Here is a 16,935-nt window from a genome sequence, read left to right as displayed (position 1 = left end):
CAAGGAATAAGGAACTAAGAGGACATGAGGTGGGTTTCTGCAGAGCATTGCTCCCTGCCTACCAGTGTTCCCCTCTGCATTTGTCCTCCTGATTCTGTACAGCATTGCTCTCACTTTTCAAATCCACCCCTTCCTGCATCCCAATCTCCCTGTCCATCCTTCTCCAGAGATACCTCCTCTCTGCACTCCTGGCTCTTCAAACCCCAACCTCTTGATGAAACTCCTCCTTGACACAACACTGCACCATGACAACTGATGATGAAATAGTTGTCAGGCATGACTGGTTTTTTGTGTTCTATTCCCTTTTCTGAAGCCAGCATTACTGGAAAAAAATCAAAGTGATTAGAATGACATTTTTTATTACCTATAAATAAAAATTTTCAGGTCTAAGATAAATTGGAAGCTATATTTCATATATGATTTCACTGCGAAAGAGGATTTTAGGTTTGAGTATTTTTTTTTTTTCAAATGGCCAGCAGAAGGGCACTTAGAACATGGACATCTTCCTCAGCTGTTGAGTAGCATTTTGCACTGATATTTCCAAAATACATTTACACTTAAAATGGCAATGTTTTTCCTTATTTTATTAGTCATTATAGTCCTGGCATTTTCCTTCTGAACTTTTTCTTCTAAAAGTTTCCTCAAAGGCAGCCAAGTATGCAAGTCCCTTTATTTCTTAATTCCAACAGGGAATATGGCAAGTGCCTGCTCTGCTTTTCATTAACGCATAGTTTACAGTGGAGATAATCCTCATGATCCAAGGAACAAAAACACCCACTTCATGCAGGTGTGTGGGCATGGCTGAGTTTCACTGCACTGCCAGAATTCTAACACAGGCCTTAAGATTTATGCTTGATGTATAAATATGAAATCCTTCAAATGGTTTTGTATCCAATGTATCACTAATTTATAAAAGTAAATAAATAAACAAAAAGCTAGAATGTGCCACTTAGTAGAGTCTTTGAAAAGCCTTGATAAAATAGTGATTCATCTTGCTTAACAAGTGGAAAATAATGCCTACTATGCAGTTGTTAACACTTCTTATAAACCTCTAAAACAATCTTTTTTTGCTCAGCAACAGAAGAAATCTTCACAGGTTTTCACACAAAATCTCTAAGCAGCTATCCAAGATCTGCAGGTTTTTTCCTCCAGCGTTCTTCCTCCTTCTGTTTGCTATTCTACTTGGCTCTTCTCTCATGTGTTAATATGAGGTGCCATTCTAAAACAAAAAGAAGTTTAATCAAAAGCATATAAATTTGCTGATGTGACAGTATATCAAACACAAAGGATGCTAGAGCAGGTTTTAAAGAAAACTCACAACATTCTGCAGTACCTCAAGCACTGGAGGATGTGCATGCTTCATTATTACATCTCAGAAAAAAAAATCCCCATATCCTGACATAGTGCTTGTTTCCTGATCTGACCTGGTTCCTACAAGATGCTGTCTCCCCATCTCCTCCTAGGCAGCTACTGCTCTGGGAGGGGTTATTTGCTCAGGTGCAATGGTGTGTCAGCACAGGGAGCCAGCTCAGGCCACACAGTGCTGCAGCTTTTTTTTTTCACAGGGACCTTTGCCCCACCTATCAAGCTCTCTTACAACTAGAAAGATTGGAATACTAGAATATTAACCTTGGGCAAAGGCTGTTCAAATGCAGCTTCATTCTTTTTGGACAACACCACCAAGTATAAATGCCACAAAATACCTGATCTAATAAGTGTGGCCAGATTTATGTTGCTGTGGAGCCATACCCGATTCTACATCGTGGCTCTACTCATGTTTGACTGTACCTACTGAGATCTCAAAGCAAGGTTTCCTTTCACCAGACCTGACCTTGTGTGTGCATGGCACATGGAAGGAGGAGAGACTGGTGATTGACAGCAGCTAGTATTGTTAATAGAAACCTTATCTCCTGATTCAAAAAGCAGTATAGTGGTGTTTTGACACTACTTTCCCTCATCTTCAGATGAAAGTGTTGGAAAGACAACTTCTACTCATTCATTAATACATTTTAATCTTATGCCTTACTTCATGACACTTATTTAAACTTACTCCACAAGTACTCCTATTGATGTTATTAAAATGTCAGCATACAGTGATACGTCTATTTTGAATATCCTTCCTGAAAAAAGATGAAGCAATTTTATCTCTGTAAATGTTATCAACTCACACAGATAAAAAGCCCCTTCAAACAAATGCCTGATAGAACAGGTATAATAAGAAATAATGTGGGCAGGTAATTTTCCTATTCCTTAACTATTGGCTATTAAGACAGACAAATAATTCCACCCTTAACAAACGTCAAATGATCTTCATGTTCATCGATTTTGAAAACAGAAGTTCTCACAATAGGAGAAGCCAACACATGACTCCACATTTGGGCTTAAAACAGAAACGAGTATCTGGCTGTCACCAGGAACGCCTGCAGAACAGCAGGCCTTGGTAAGGTGCTGGACAATGTATGTGAGCACACCAGACAACTGGGGAAAGGGTTTTTTACATAAGATATGCATGTAGCAGTAAATGTATGATGTTTTTGATTGCTTTCCTCCGTCTTCTACTGTTTACAATTCTCCATAGCTATATCACGTTTCTCGTCAGACTGCAATACTTCTGAGATACAGCTTATGTCTAGCTGAACTGTCTCCAAGACATATAAGATACTACGGGGCTGTCATAAGTACACATTTTTAATCCTTTCTTCTCTCTAGTTGTATTCTCGTCGCTGCTTATTAACTGCCACTCTTTAGAAATCCTGGTCTTGAAGATTTGCTGCTTCCCTGTTACTCTGTGGTTATACACTGCCTTTAATTTAACCAACTAAATTAAGTCAATAGCACCCAGCTTGTCTCTCTAGGCTTTCACCTGCTGCTTCAAGGCAGAAAAAAGAGCAGTTCTCCCCAGTCTGCAGCTGTAGGCTAATTATCTTTGGTCTATCAGCACAAAAATTTAAAGAAATACACACTCCTACCCTTTTTTTTTTTCTTTTCTTTCAAGTAAACCATAGGCCAAGTGTTCTTCATTTATTTTTTTTTTATTTAACCCTACTGACTTCAGAGCCTGTATATAATAGCTGAATTTAGTCAGGTAGATTATGATTCAACTAGTTCTTCTCCCCAAGCACTAGATGGGGAATTTTCACACCACATTTGAGGCTCTGGATTCCACTACAGAAATCAGACATCTAAAATTTGGGTTTGAGCATTGCCATGCCTATGATTCTTTCTGCATCTGAGGCACAGAGACCTACATCAGCTGTGCCTGAGGCTGCTTTTCCCTCCCACTCCTCTTCAGACTGAGGTTTCCTGCCCCACCTTAGAAAATAAATGGATGAAGGGCATTAAAGAGGCAGAGTATCTCTTTCCCTCTTTCAGATTATAAATGTTTAAGATTGTGCCTCTGGTTTTAGAGGAAATTCAGCCTGATTTCTAGGGATACAGAGTTTTTATAAAAGCAGGAGTTTGAGAAGAACTCTAGATGTGCTACCAAAAAATAAATGTATTATTCCTCTTTACACCAGCAGGAAGGAATTAAAAAAACCAAACAAACAAACAAAAAAAAACCTCACACAACACCAACAGTTAAATAGGTGACAGTTTCCTTTAGTGAGTCACTTAAATATGAAATGGTAAGGTGAACCAAAGTTTACACCTGTGCTATTTGAACACCACTAAAAGAAACATATGGAGCAATGCTGAATTGTCTGTTGACCTATCAGTGAATTTTATTCATGTTCCCATGGGGAATACACTGCTCATTAATTAGTTTACTTATCCTTAATATTTTTTTTTTTGCATTAGCTTGCAAATAGACATTTCTAGGTTAAATCAATCATTTGCCAAGGATCTGATGGGTTAGCCGTGTCCTTGTCATAGAAAATGGTTAACACTGCATTAAGCAGCTAAAAAATGTCATCTCTGCTAATGGAAGAGAGATAGGAATCTGTCCAAATCTCGTGGAACTAATTCTAAAATAACAAGAGAACCCAGGGAGGCTCTCTTTTCCACCTTGTAGTGGAGAACTGAAAGCAGTTGCAGACACCTAAGCAACTGAAGCCCATGGAAAAGACATATGGCACAGGATACATCATGTGATTGCTTGGATGCAAAATACAGAAGACATCTGAAAATGTCATCTGTGAATCTTGACTGTTGGTGGGAACATCTCTCACCCAGAGCTAAGCTTTTTGAAGTGCAAGGCCTCAGCTGTTTCCTCAGCTCTTCCTGCTGACATTCTTCTCTTTGATGCCAGCACCAGCTCTGCCTCTTTTAGGATAAAGTTCATGTCTTTAACATGAGGATAGATTTTATTTATTGAACCTTCAACAATGTTTTTCTCTTGCTCCATTTTCCCAACTGTTTGTAATGTTGTTTGGTTTAATAAATTTGGGCTGTGACTGCTAGAAATGTCCCACAAATGCTCCAGTGGGGTGCTATTTTCTTCGGTTATTGTACACTTTGCAAAATTGTCCATGCTGTCTGACCATTTGGAATAAGCCAGTTTGTTTTGGCTCTTAATAGCAGAAAATGCACAAGTAATTTGAACTCATAAGATATGTTTACAGCAGTCTTCCTTTCTGCCTTTCCTCTTGTTGGTAACAAGAAGGCTATTGATTTCCTATTATTTTTTTGAACTGTTCTAATTTTAAGAACATTGTAGCTATATGAACCTCAGGGGATCTAAAACCACAGTGCTGAAGGGGTTAAGCAGGTATTTAAGCAAAGAAAATGTGTCCAGACTCGTTGAAGCTTTTAAAATACCATCTAAAAATCAGTGTATAGGAGTCAGCACCAGCTCAGCCACTGAACACAGAAAGCAGTACTTTGAAAAGAGAACTTCATCATTCAGGTATTTTAAAAGTTCATTTTTAAACCTTGAGAGTGGCGAAAGCTGTGTGGCTGAGGCTGTTCAGTGCAGGAGGAGGCAGGGGATGGTGAGCAGCTGTGTGATCAACAACGTAACACCTGGTTTCTGACCTAAAGTGACTAAGAAACTGAAGATCTCATCACTGGCAGCCACAGCTCCCTGTAACATGATCTCTTCTCTGTTATATCTGGCTAATGCTCTTTGTAGGCCTCCGGTAGGCTCTTGCTCCGGTAAACAATCCCTCTGAGTTCTTTCTTTCCTTGTAGAAACTCATAGAGATGAGAAACAAACTATGAAAGATGGGAGATGGATCTCGAAACAGGGAGCCCCTTTCCTGTTATAATGGCCATCCAGCATGTCTGTTGCTCCAGATTTTAAGATCACCAGGTGTCTCCTAGGCCTCATGGATTCCCTAATTTTCCTTCAATTCCAAATTATAGCATTCATTCTTCCTGCTATAGGAGTCTAACCGCATCAAATATTTCTCAGTCTGCCAGAGGATTGCTTAGAAGCATCATATATTTGTTTCAGTCCTACACACTTCCACACATTTTTTTATGTAGTCGTGTACAAAGTCAGTGGGACTTTTATGCCTGTGTACACCGGAGCTGAATATGGACTTGGATTTACTGTGTCATCCAGTAATGGTAACACAATAGCGTTTGTCAAAGTGCCAGTGTAAAGTGCAAATGGATTTCAAACAGCTGTAGTGCTGCCATATGCTGCCCTTTGGTTAAGCCATGACTTAAAGTTCAGCTTCCCATTTAGAGCAAAAAATTGACAGATTCATCTTTTTTTGGATCTTCAGAAGCAGTCAGGCTCTTCGCTGTGCCTTATTCATCTACATCCTTCAGATGGGTGCTGCTGACACTGCTCCCTGACATCAGACCCAGTGGGTGCCTTGATTTCTGAAAAACAACCTCCTTATGGAGTTCACTGCCCACCATTAATGAAGTGTGTGAGATCTCAGCCCAAGCCAAAAGATCAGAGGAGAACTCACAAACAGGCACAGTGCCAGTAAGACCTAATCTCCCACTTAGGACACATGTTGAATTAGGGCCATGTAAGGGTCAGAGTCCTCAGACAAGATTTAGGCTGCTTAGGTGGACTTGCAACATGAGCCATGCCTTCCATGTTAAAAGGGAATTCCCTAAATGTCAGGTTTTGGGATATCCTTGGTCTGTGTCTCTAACTGAACAAAGACAGGATAATGCCACTGCGTGCAACTGGACAAGCAGGGTTAAAGTCTGACTCTCTAAATCGCTATTTTGTGAATTTTAGAAGCTTTTCTGAGCAATGGTTGTTTAACTATCATGGGTGATAAAACTTCAATACAAAAGAACAACAGAGTCAAAATACCTGGCAGAGCACTGACCTGAATTCATATATTTATATCCCTGCTTTGAGTCACCCTGGCCACATATTTCAACCCAGGACTCCTGCACCCCTGGTGAATAACCTAACCTGGGAGGCAAATGCATGTTTCTAGAGGCAATGGAGATGATGACAGTCTAACTGCTAGCAGGGACCCTTAGCACTTGGGAAAGAGCCCAGCCTTTGCTTAAAGTGTGGTCTGTCTACAAAAGATGGATTGAGAAATAAAGCAAATTGTTAGTACAGGCATGATTTATGTGGTTTGTGAGGAAAAAAATGGTTTAAAAGGCCTATTTGAAAAAGGAGTTTTAATGCAGCAGGTTGGAAGATACAATGACAGTGTATTCAGATAAATATTTGTTCTTAAGGGCCTGATTTTGCTGTAAAGAAACATAGGTAGAAACCTCTTAAGCTTTGTGACTGCAGCTGAAAATATAATCCTCTCCTTCTGGATAGAATATCTAAGAGGTGCTGAGCAGTTTCAAATCCTACTAATATTAATGCAAGTTTAAAGTGCTTATCACCATTCAAGGTGTTTCACAGGAACAGTTTGCGACAATGCTGTGGACACAATAACTGGCCATGATGGCATCCAAACTGTTTCATATGCAGTTCCTTCTCAGCTCTTCTGAGATTACACTATAGGAAAAAGCCATGCAATGTCGACCAGCAAACTATATATTTTTCCCTCTCTTTGTTTTTAAAGGATAAAGCAGAACTAAGGGAGAGTTCAAAGTACAGCGAAAAAATTGTTTGGGGCATGGAAAATTCACTAAATGGAAATAGGCTGAGGAGCATGGGTGCCATAAGAATGAGAATGAGATGAATGAAATTCTTTTTTAAAGGTGAAAATATGCTAAGGAGTGGTAGAATTTAGGAGTTGATTTCTCTGTCTCAGAAGAAATGAATAGAGAGAGTTTCAAAGGTGGAAAGCTAAAAATTGATCAAAGAAAACACTCTTTCATATGATGTGTGACTGAACTGTAAAACTCACCTCCACAGAAAGCCACTCAGGCCTAGAATTTAGGAAGATTAAAAAAATCAGAATTTGAACACTGATTAAGAGTGCTTGGAGTTTTGATTTTCAGTGTTTTTAAAGAAAAAGAACTTGGTACACTCATTGATTATGTTTATCTTAAAATAGCTGGCAACAGGTAGGAATTTTGCAAGAGTCATTATTTCTAAGAGACTTGGAAATGTTACTAAATGGGTCTTATATTTCACAGTGATTTAATTGCCACTTGATTCATGGTTGTCAATTTGTTAGTAATCAGGGGCCAAATTCTTCAGGGCACTGAAATCAGTCAACTGCATCAACAAAAAACTCCAGGTTTAAGAAATGACGTTTGGGTCACACACTGTTCTAGGAGCCAGCAGTAATGTAAAATAGAGCCAACAAATAACAAATAGGGAGTGTAAGACTGCCCAAAGCTCCTCCTGCAACCCAGAAACAGCCTCTTGTGGGAAGCTGGTGCCCACCTCTGGGTCTGCAGAAGATGCTACTGTGGTAGTTGCAGCTATTTCTCTCTGTCTTCATGCTTTTCACCACCCATGCAGTTTCCAAGGGTTTAATTATCATAGAATCATAGAATAGGTTGGGTTGGAAGAGACCTTTAAAGGTTATCTAGTCCAACACCCTTGCAATGAACAGAGATATCCTTTATCATAGAAACATAGAACATCCTGAGTTGGAAGGGACCCATAAAGATCATTGAGTCCAACTCCTGTCTCTGCACAGGACAACCCCACAGTTCACACCATGTGTCTGAGGGTGCTGTCCAATTGCTTCTTGAACACTGTCAGGCTTGGGGCTGTGACACCTCCCTGGGGAGCCTGTTCCAGTGCTCCACACCCTCTGGGGGAAGAACTGCCACTCCTCCTCTCCTTGTGAGGAAGCTGTAGGCCAGGATGAGGTCTCTCCTCGGTCTCCTCTTCTTCAGGATGATCCTTAAGCCAGATCCTCCTAATTGTTTGTTTCTTGCAAAGCACGGCTGGTGGAGTAAAGCACGGCTGGTGGAGCACTTGGCAGCAGTGCAGAATATGAACTAAGGCACACCAAAAGCCCTGGATCAGCCCCCATGTACCTTCCTTATGCAATCAGCTCATTTCCAATCAGCTGATTTCCAAATGGCTTCTGTCACAGCCACATGCAGAAAGCTGAATGACCGAGCACCATCACTCGGTGCAGTGAGGGCTGTGCGAAACTCCCGTTTTGTGCAACACAGAGCAGCTCTTCCCTTTGAGAAGGAACCATCAAAGCTCCGGGGACTGAGGCCTTGCCACCTCCTCCCCACCTCCCTGCAAAGCCTGAACAGCCCAGGGCAATCCCTCATGGCTTCTGGCTGAAAGAGAGAAAATACTATCAGTCCTTATAATTTCTGCAAGGAGGGATGAGGCCTGTCTGGACCAAGGTGTATTTCCATCCGTCAGTAATGTAACACAGGTTAAATGTAACAGCAAGATGCCTCAGAAAACTGATGCAAAAATAAGTCTCCCAAATCTCATCTGCATGTTCATAAGCACTGGTCGATTACTAGTGTCTTAAGCAAGGGGAGACTGTGGAAAAGTTGCAATGAGCCAGCTACACAGAAAAACAAAAGTGTTGTATAACTTGATAAATATAGCTCTGATGCTATTTTTGAAATATTTAGGCTGGGTGAAAAATCCAAAGGAGTAAATGTCTGCTGTTTTAAAACACAGCACTAGAAGGAGGTGGAGGGAAGCTGGCAGAAGGGATTTATGTTTCTCCTGCAGGAACAATGTCTTAGTATAAATCCTTTGTATTGTGTGTAATCACATAGGTTACACCTACCAGTGGCCAAAGCATCCAGACTTTAGTTTTGTCACTGCTCCTCGTAAGAGACTGAAACGACAAAGCTACGTAAATAAGCCCCAAGCTGGCTGTCACCAGGCTGATGCACTGACAGTAAAACCAACAGCACTTTCTGCTTTTCAGTGTTGAGCTGATGTAAGGAAACAGAGTAAAACCAAATATTGGTTATTGCCAAAAGTCATTCTGTCTTTCAAATATGCTCACTCACTTCTGAGCTGCACGCTAGTCACTGCTTCTTAATGCTGCTCAAATGATGCCTTCCAAAGTGAACTACTTCCTCTTTTCCGACAAGAGATTTGAATAGATTTATTTTTTTTAAATACGAGAAACAAGACAAAATAACCCGAGATATTTTTAGCGTAACGTATTGAAGAATGGAGATGTAAAACCAACCAGATTGAAATGAGCTATATTTAAATTGTATATAGGCTTTTTACTCCATGCTATTTTCCTTCAGATGCAATTGAATAAATATGGAAGAAAGAGATAAAGCCATATAAAAATCCAAACTAAAGCTGATTGGAAAATAAGGGGCTTAGAAGAAAACACACTCTTGGTACAAATGTTGTGATGTGTTCCATCACAACATTTTTTTTTTTTAAGAAAAAGTCGTCATCAGCTGAAACCCAGATCCAGTGATATAAAAGGAGGAAAGCCTAGGGCAACGTTTGAAAAGAAACTTTCACAGTGTGCAACAAAAGCTTTGTCCAGAAGTGAAACCTAATTTGGGAAGATGCGAAGCCCCAGAAAAGGCTTTGGGACTGACAGGGCTGGCCTGCTGACCAATCAGGGCATGGCATCAGGGGATGTGATAAACAGGCTGAAGGAAAGCAGTCACTGATTTCTCAATAGTGGAAAGTTGAGAGAAGACCTCCAGAACCAGCAGTATGAATCCTCTCAGCTTGAACAGAGTGTTGAGGCCTGGAAAATTCAGTTGTGCTTTGCTGGTTATTTACAAAAAGAAAACACAGCACATAATGAAGGAAAGAGTGTGAAGCAAAGGCAGCACATGCAACTATTTTGAAATCTTGCATTATCATTTGGGTTTCCACAAATCTTGAGATTTTTCACAGTCACACACAGATTCTTTTGCATCTTCTGCCTTGTGATCTCACATCCTTCAGTATTCCTCAAGGTTAAAATGCTATTGCTTCTGAAAAATCACTGATTTTTTCAAGTGATCATATACTTCCAACAGCTGAGTTTAAAGAAAGCCAACATTCGGTATTTTGATCTAATTATGAAATTTGGAAACACTGGGAATATGGCATGTGGGGATGAACAGATAATGTAATAACAGCGGACAGCTGACCTGCCAGTTATACATATGGAATGGAATTGAATGCAGGAGTAAGAAGGAATGAGTTTCAACATTAGAAGAGGGGACAAAAACACACATCAAAATGTGAACGATTTTTATTACACATTTTCTAGTAATCCAACCTACTTTAATGAAGAGGTACAGCAAATTGCTGAAGATGTTCAATAAAATACAAATTACATTTTTTTATGGCATTTAATAGCAGTCTTATAAAAGCATGTCATTGTTGGTATGTTTTTGAGTACAGTCTTTATGATATTCAGGACAACACTCTTACAAAGCACTTTCTCATAGCTAAGAGGTATAATAAAATCTGTATGAGTATTGCTTATGCATCTGCAGTTGAGAAGTGTGATAAGCAGGATCAGATATCAAACTGAGTTATACTAATTTAGATCCACTGAAGGTCTGATCGAGAAGGAACATTCTCCCATCCTCAACGGATTTTTCATATTATTAAATTAATTACACTTCTTAGCAGCCTAAGCATATGAGGGTCTGTCAATGCACAGGTCCTGTTCCAGAGGTTATGACAGCTATGTACAAGGTTCTCTGCTATTTAGACTTAAAATAGTCCTACAGTTATTCAATTCTTGCAGATCTTTGATCCCTTTTTCAAAAGATCTTGGCTTGCAGAAAACACTGAGTTCTGGTCTTGGTTCTCCATCCCACATAGGGTCTTTCGCCTCCCAGTGTATAGCAAAACAATCTGGCTTGATTTCCTCACCCACTCAAAACAACAGCCACCACTTATCGAATATTACACTTAGTTGCCTTTCATCTGCCAACATTTCTATTCTGCTTGCTATTACCTGTGTTCCACTGAAGCCTTTAGAGCTGTGAGTACTGTCTCTCTAACTCCCTCCACAGCTGACCCTCTCATCTTGGTCTGATTTCTCCCCGAAATTTTGTTATTACAGTTGTCCTCAAACTTCCTCCTTGGCAAGTGATGTTGTTGCCCTCTCACATCCCTTCCCTCTTCAATCCTCCTCATCCTTCTGCTCCACAGACCTTCCTCCAGGAGCAGCCACCTGCAGCTCCCCCTCCTCATCCTCACCACAAATGGGCAGGCTCTTGCCCCTGTTTTGCAAGACTCAACAGTCCCTGTTTGCCAGCACCTCATCTGTCATCATCGGCAGATCCAGGCACAGGCAAGGATATAATCTGTGCGCTACATCCAACAGGAGCCCCAGTTCCACCATCAGCCCCATGATTCTATCTGCAGGGTAACTCCTATGGGTTGCATTATGTTTTAATTAAGCATCAAAGTATTTCCATGAGTCATGTGAAAGATATTATTTTATTTCACAGCTGATAGCTCAGTCAACTGAATCCAGCACCATTTGGATTACGGATGGCACAGTCATGAATACATTGTGGTATATCCGCCAACAGTCATCTTTTTCCAAAACAAATAGTTGATTTCTGATTTGGTGCTTCATGTAATGACATGCTAACTGTATAATGAGTATGTTTGGTGTTTTTAAACTCTGGGCTTTTTCCCCACCAAAATTTCTATTGGGACTATGAAGACAAAGAGTGTCTCTTAGAAAGACCAAGTTTCATTTTCTTTTATTTGCTCACTGCTACACAATTTTAAGCTTTTCTGCAAAAATAAAATTTACAGTGCCTATAGAAATAAAAGGAGCATGCTGCTGACTGAGTGAACATTTGATCAATGCATCACAGCAAAGCTAAAGAGAAAGGCTAAAGAAAGAGGTATAACATTTTAAAACCTAAGCAGTAACATTGTTATGCTTACTTTGTGAGGCACTATTTTATGTAACAGATCCTTATTCCACTCTAGATGGGTAACAACTGTGAATTACAATTTTATTTTCCACTTAGTGGAGCCTATTGACTTGGACTAGTTCTTGCCAGGAAACCAGTTTTGTAATAAAGGCAGTAAATTCTGATTTAGTGCTTGTTTGATAATTAATAGTGCAGCGTCAGCAGCAGTACAAAATGCAAGTATGATTTCTTTTTTCTTCTGCAAGTTATAAAAGACGGGTTATAAGTCAATGACTTGATGCTGAATGTCTAAGGCATGTATCATTTGCCAAATGCAGACTCAGTGATGGTTCAGTTATGTTGGTGAATGTATGTGTGCAAGGTATCCTAGTATCTTTGTCCCCAGGCATAACTATACACATACAGTTACACTGGCAACCATTTTTCCCCCCCAGTGGAGACACCATTCATAACAATGCTGCTTTTCCTTTGTTGCAAAAACAGTGGCACAAATAGGTGTGTGCAGGTGTTGCTATACATGCTAGTTATAAGTATATATATATATATATGTATATGTTTATCATAAATGGAAAAAAGAGACACAGAAATGAAAATGCCGTGTAAACTTGACACTATTGAATTAATTTCCAGGCCTAAAATAAAAACAATAGCTTTAGTCTTATCTAAGCTAGAGTCACAACTCTAACAGATGGTTCTATCAGACAAGCTTTTAGCATAGACCAGACCTGAGCACCTCACAGCCACTACTGATGTGGGGATCCTCATGACAACCCAGCAAGATGAGCATGTGAAATTCCCCCTGGCAAGCATGAAGCAGGAAGTGAAGCCTCAATTCAGCTGAGTATGAGTGTGCTTCTGAGTATGGAGGACTACCTACCTCCTCTGAATGGAGGATTAGGCCCCAGTGATTTACCTGAGAAGTCAGTGGATGCTCACAGGCTCCACCATGGGCGCTCAAGCCTTCTGCTGGACCAGGTAACTCTCCCAAGAACATCTGTAGCAGACTCGAGGTGAACCTGAGTGACACTGTGTGACTTTCACTATAAGCTCAACTTCCAGCATAGATTCTATAAACTGGGCCTATATAGTGAGCTCCTTCAGCAAGGAGCCATGCTAGCCCAAGTGTTCTACAGTCTCTGGGGCTAGGTGTGGTTTCAGAATACTTATGCCATTGCAACACATACAGTGCCTTTTCTATACAGTCTTTTTTTCCCTGATTATTCAGAAATTTAAAAAATAATTTGACAACTGGGAATTGCGTGACCAATACTATGAATAACTAGCTGCCTTTCTTCAATGAGAACTCTATGACAAATCGGCATCTGTTGTAAAGTGACAAATGCATCTTTCCCCTCTATAGACCTTCCCACCTGTTACTCCATAGCTGATCACACCATTTATGTGCTGCTAACAAACTGAAAGTTGCTTCACTTTCAGGGTGATCAGCCTTTGTAAAAAAAAATAAATAAAAAATGAAGGTATTATTAAATGAGAGAATTGCTTATCCTGGTGAAAATTAGAGCAACATAAGCACAGATCTTGTATTAAGGCTTGTGTCACTTGCACATGTTGGCCCCCATCTCCCTGAATTTAAGGTGCAGTAAAGCAGGGACAGGATATGTGGCCCCATGGAAAGAACCATGCAAAGATGTTTTGACTTTGCAGCATTTCTAATCCTTTGCTACCTCCTGATGCCTTCCACCTCCTGCCCCTTCTTGCTCAGCCACACAACCTCAGGCTTGCTGCTTCCCTTCTGCAGGAGCAGCAGCAACAGCAGCACCACCCAGAAGGCTTCAGTTTTGTTTTGTTTTTTCTCTGGCTCTGCCCCAGTATAAATCTACTCCATACTGTCTGGGAATTATTTCTATGGCTATAATCTCACCTCTCAGATCATGCAGGCAACCTGGTTGCTGCACCTGACCGAAGCTCACTGACCTCCAAGGGCATAACACCCCCATGTGCTTTTTAAAATCTGCTGATATATGTAAGAGAAAGTCTGGGAAAGAAGCAGGTTAACAGAAGTCAGTGTATTATAAGGTATTTCTTTACCACAAAAGTGTTTTTCTTTCCTATAAAGCACTAGCAATCAAGGCGGAAAGATTGCGGAGGGGGGGAGAAAAAGAAGGGAAGGAGAAATGGAGGTAAGGAGGAAGGAAGGGAAGGAGGAAGGGAGAGAAGGAGAGAGGGAAGGAAGGAGGCAGGTTTGGCGGGTTTCTTGTTTATTTTCATCTTCTAAGAAAGAAAAAAAAAAAGGACAAAACAAAGGAAGAAAAAATACTTAGAAGGCAAGGTTTCCATAGGAAAAAAATATTTTATTTTTTAAGAACAAATTCAGTTTGAAACAGACGTGGAATGTGATTTTCGTAATTTTCATTTTCTGGGAACTAATTGCAATGTGGAACTAAAGCTGATTTCAAACTTATGACCGGCTAGTTTTAAACAGAACAAAACAAACAAACAACAAAACAAAACAAAACAAAACAAAAAAGAAATTATTTATAACTCAAGCATAATACTGTGTTACTTACAAACTGGACAAAGAAATTTTTAAATAAATATTCATGGTACACAATTTCAGCACAAATATGCGGCAATTTGGCAACCTTTTATACCATTTTTTTCCTCAATACAGTGCAAAGGGGAATGACACTGCCTTTAAACAAGCTGTAGCTAAATACATTGCAAAATTCAAATTTTATACAAAACATCTTGCTCAGACTTTATAAAAAACCAACATTGCTCTATATACACAATCTGGTTAAGAAAAGCCATTTTTATCTTGTTCTCATGTGATTTTTTTTTATTATTTAAAAAGGTGAATAAGGCTACTGTAACACCCCAAATCCATATACAGTAAATCTGAACCTATTTACAGCATCTTCACTTAGACATGATGGTGCAAATTCCAAGTCGGGTGACTAGGGATGATCATACAAGCAAGGCATTTACAGTAACTTTTCAAAGCTGGACCAACGTCAAATAAAGGAACAGTTGGTAGATTGTCATAATTCTGCACCAGACACAAAACAGACGCACAGTACATTTTTTTTTTCAATTGGTTGCAGGTTGCTCTTGAGCAATTCGTCTGATTTTTTTTTCACAGTTTAGTACATAACTAGAATGTAGCCAACTGATGAAACATATATTTGATTTAATAAAAATCAGTTTTGGTAAACCCATCTTTTCCTTTCTTCCCCCTCCCCCAAAATAAAATCTTAATGACTTACAAGAGAACCTTGTATGGATGGATTCACAGAAAGGAAGGGTTGTTGAAAAGAATTACATATGTACTGTAGTTAGTCACCATGGTAACCTTCCACAGAACCATGGGTTGGGATTTTTTTTGTTTTGTTTCTTTCTTTTGGACCAACATCCCAACATCATTTTCAGGTTCGGGAAACAGAGAAAGTGATCATTTCTCTGACAGAGTTTTTTCTTTTTTTTTTTTGTTTTTTTTTCTTGCAGGTGCTCACTGGAGGTCTGAGAACCTAAAACGCTGTTGCTACATTTTCTTTCCAAATCAGAAAGCAAAGTGTTACCATAGTAACATGACTATGTTAGAAATGTCTATTTGCATAGCAGATATAAAAGTAGAGTTTTTTTATTTCCTCCCCAGGGTGGGAGCTTTAGGGGAATAGCCATGCTAAAGAGAAAACTTTAACCTGAAATCCCCCTCTACGAACCTCAACAGAATTTACAGAACACATCAGCCTGTAAGGCAAGGGAAAACACAACACAGAAAATAAATGCCGGCACACCTTGTCATTGTTAAATATGTTATACAGTAACGTTAAGCTCCTGACATTTTGGGCCTTATATTTCCCAGTTTTCTCATATGAGATGCTTTGGATTTTTTTTTTTAATATATGCTCCTATTCTTATTTTTGAATGGCTGATGATTTTCCCAGAAGCAGTTTATTTAAAAAAAAAAGTGTGTGTATATATATGTGCATGTATATACATCCATACACACACGCATATATATGTAAAATGATGACAAGTTAAGACTATTTAATTGCCACAAATGAATTTCACATCTTCTGGTGTAGATTCTGTGCAATCTCAAAATATATATTAGTAAAAAAGGAAACCAAAACAAGAAAGAAAGACTGAATGAAATAAAAACTCTCACTTTATATCCCTTGTGTTCTATACACCTATTATAAATAAGACGTATCATCTTCCTTCTCCATCTCAGTGTCATAATTTATTTTATTCTTATGGACTGCAAGAGGTTTGCCACATGTGCTTTAACTTTGCCACAGAGCACCAAAGAACGGCTGTGTCAGTCACAGTACCTACACACACTGTGCAGGGACAGCACTACAATAAACCAAAGTGTCAACAGGCTCAGTCAGAAAAATATTCTGGTTTGCTTTTAGAGATGAGAAAGGTTGTTTTTTGTTTTTTTGTTTATTTTCCCCACAGCTTTACCAGTGATAGAATTACAGCTCATTTGACCTGTTGGCTTATAATCATCTTGGTCAGATTTGGCTCTCTGCTATTTTCTTAAATGCTTTCCCTGTATTCAGTATAATGCGATAGCATAGCAGCTGAGTCTGCTTAAAAGTCACCCAAAGCAGACTACCTTTTCGCTACAGCTACAAAGCTGTATATTTTATTGCCAGTACCACGACAGCCCTGCCCTAATATATCCTCAGCGGCCTGCTATTGTCTTGTCCTCTCCAAGCTTATTCACTCACTAACAATACCCCTTTGTTCTACTGTATTGAAGGTAATCTATTTTTTCTGCACACTGGTATTTGATAACCGTGAATTCCTTCAAATGCA

Source organism: Nesoenas mayeri, assembly GCF_963082525.1.
Source record: "Nesoenas mayeri genome assembly, chromosome: 1".
NCBI lineage: Eukaryota > Metazoa > Chordata > Aves > Columbiformes > Columbidae > Nesoenas > Nesoenas mayeri.
This window is presented reverse-complemented; position numbering follows the sequence as displayed.